Source organism: Haliaeetus leucocephalus, unplaced genomic scaffold (genome assembly GCF_000737465.1).
Source record: "Haliaeetus leucocephalus isolate CR32 unplaced genomic scaffold, Haliaeetus_leucocephalus-4.0 Scaffold451, whole genome shotgun sequence".
NCBI lineage: Eukaryota > Metazoa > Chordata > Aves > Accipitriformes > Accipitridae > Haliaeetus > Haliaeetus leucocephalus.
The window spans coordinates 544265-546896 of NW_010972887.1; the positions used below are offsets into that span (position 1 = coordinate 544265).

The 2632-nt window shown below is 40.9% G+C and overlaps 1 long non-coding RNA gene across 1 annotated transcript; it reads right to left on the reverse strand.

Moving 5' to 3' along the window:
• Nucleotides 1-892: 892 nt before the first annotated feature.
• LOC104836508 lies at nucleotides 893-1876 on the reverse strand. The gene is made up of 3 exons (XR_774851.1): nucleotides 1865-1876; nucleotides 1169-1170; nucleotides 893-982 (listed from the first exon to the last, which is right to left on the reverse strand). It is a non-coding gene; the product is annotated as an uncharacterized LOC104836508 (long non-coding RNA).
• Nucleotides 1877-2632: the final 756 nt, after the last annotated feature.

The following is a 2632-nucleotide window of genomic DNA, read 5'->3' on the forward strand; positions in this document are numbered from 1 at the left end:
CTTCTAAATGTAGGTACTACCCCAGACGAAGGAAAGAAGAACCTTCATTCACAAGAATTTTAATTCATTTAATCCAAAGAAGCCTAGACTTCTCGGTTCATTTCTCCCTCAGACATGAAAATTAAAGCAAAGGGAAAAATACTGGAAAGAATCCTACCCATACAAATTATCCTAACACTTTAATGCTATGCCTGAATCTATGAGTTCTTATGTAAAATTATGCTCCAGATTATGCTGTAGCCTTAGAGGACCAATAGGCACCACCCCTAGTTAGGCAAAACACACGTTATATGAATATAAGAGTATTTTGGCAGAACGTGTTATGGGGTCATTACTTCCTCTGAATATTCCTTTTTTAATTAGAGTTTACGAAGGATCTTCCCTATCAAAGAACTTTCTATTAGGATGAGTATAACTGGTGAAATTATTTCTTGATATTAACTTTTTCAAGGATGTAAATTCTTGCTCTTATGAATTATCTTTGCACTTTCATGTGTCTCTTTTTTAATCACTTACACAAATGAAGCCAAAGTTCATGCACACAAATTATTAGATATTATTTTTTTCAAATACTCTTAATCATGCAGCATTTTATCTTCTATTTTCAGCCAAGTCTTTTAGATCTATAAACAAAAATGGGCGTTACATATAGATGTATGTTTTGTCATTTATCTCATTTGGTGAACCAAACCCCAGAAGTTATGAAATATTACCAGCAAAAAAAATCACACAAGCATTTTGGCACTGAATTTGAAGCCAGGCTAACTTCTAAACATGGTAGCAGTCAGTAATGAGTCATAAAAATCTTCCTTGTTGAATAGGAAGGTATTACAAAATGCTCTGGAAGTTCCACAGAAAGCGTTAGACTATATATCTGTCAGGTACACCCTCCCCAACAGGAAACGAAACTTCTCCAGGCAGGGAGGAGAGGAAAAAAAACCCCAAACCCTAGAGGCCGCAGGCTGAAAATTGAACTGACCAACTGAGACGTGCCAGGTACACAGAAGTGCTGACCTTTTGGCCAATGGGGATTAAAATGACCACAGATCAGATTCGACAAAGATATAAATGGGGTCCTGCCGGAGGACATTTGGAATCAGTCCTCCTTGGAGCAGCGGGTCTGCAGCTGGGGACTCTCCCCTTGGGTTGGGATGCCGCCTGACGTAACTCCTCCAGGTTGAGAGCCCTCATCTTTTAGGTGAGTGATATGCGCATTTTGAGTCATCATTTTAAATCTTAAGAATTCTTAAGTCGGCTGTGTAGTACTAATTCCCCTTACATCATTGAACCTGTGGTTCACAAATGTTATCAGAGTTCTAACTAACTTTTTTACTGAAGAATATATCTGAGTTTTAACACCTGTTGGATTTGATTGCGTGAGCCTCCATAACAATATCTCAACTTCACAATGTGTATTTTTGTCTTTTAAGGTGAACTACTGAAATGTCTTTTCTTACAGTGATGACTTCCTCCCACCTGATCACAACACCATTAGTGAGGATGAAATTACCACCCGCACTCCAGATTTGACCTGCCAGAACAGCTAAAATCCAAAATAAAAAATTCCCATATTCCCACCTCAAAGAACACAGACTTATGAGTCAGGTCACACAGAGCTCAGACTGGTACAGATGCAGGGAAAAGTCCTTTTTATGTGTTTTCTATCTTTTTGCATTATCCATCAAATCAGCTTCCTTACTCTGGGATGTGTGTAACAAACCCTACATGTAAGAGTGGATCACAAGACACATACCAGGTGCTCAGGCAAGCTGAAGGGAACGGTGGTGGTGGAGGTCTGGAAGGAAGTTCACGGGTGAGTTGTCCACCACTGCGGGTGGAGCCTGGCCGGGTACCAGCTTGTTACAAGATCCACCAGCCCCAGCGGTTCCTCCCCATTCCCATCTTCCACAAGTGCCTATTGATATTACCCAGCGATGCTTGTGGCCCCACTGCTGCTCATGCAACATGTATGTCCAACTTGGAAAACACACCTGAGCCTGTATTGGAATGTGGTCAGCTCTCTTTGGCAAAGTTTTCCTCCAAAACCATGAAAGCTGAAACACCAGTTCCAGCCCCCCCCCCCCTTTTTTAGGGTGAGATGCTTGCAAACTGAGTTGATTTTAGGAACTGCATGTGGGGTGTCTGCAATCAAGTCCTAGATTTGGCGTGCTGGACACTGTCCTAGACCTTCTTCCACCAGCTTTCTTGAAACAATCAGTACACTGATTTACACACCCGAACATGGACTCAGGCTCCCCAGGTAGGCACAAGAGCATGAAAATCTTGACCCTAGCTGTTACTCAAAATCCCAAATGGAAAATTTGTCTTGTAGTTTGGGAGAGAAGTCATGTTTCTTGACACTTGGTCCAATGTTTAAGATCATCTTTCCTCATGATTAATTCAATCACTGTACAGGAAGAAGCTGTAACAAGGATCCTGCCCTTCAGTGTGTTGTAAATATGTCCTTTCAGCAAACTAACAAGGAGTAGGAGGGGAAAGATATTATCACAGCTTGACATGCTACCTCATGGATAGAAATAAACCTGTGTGAATTAAGCTTGTATGGATTCAACAAGGCTACCATTTACAAAATAAAATTAACCACACTTATCACTGGGTTATTTTAGTTCAC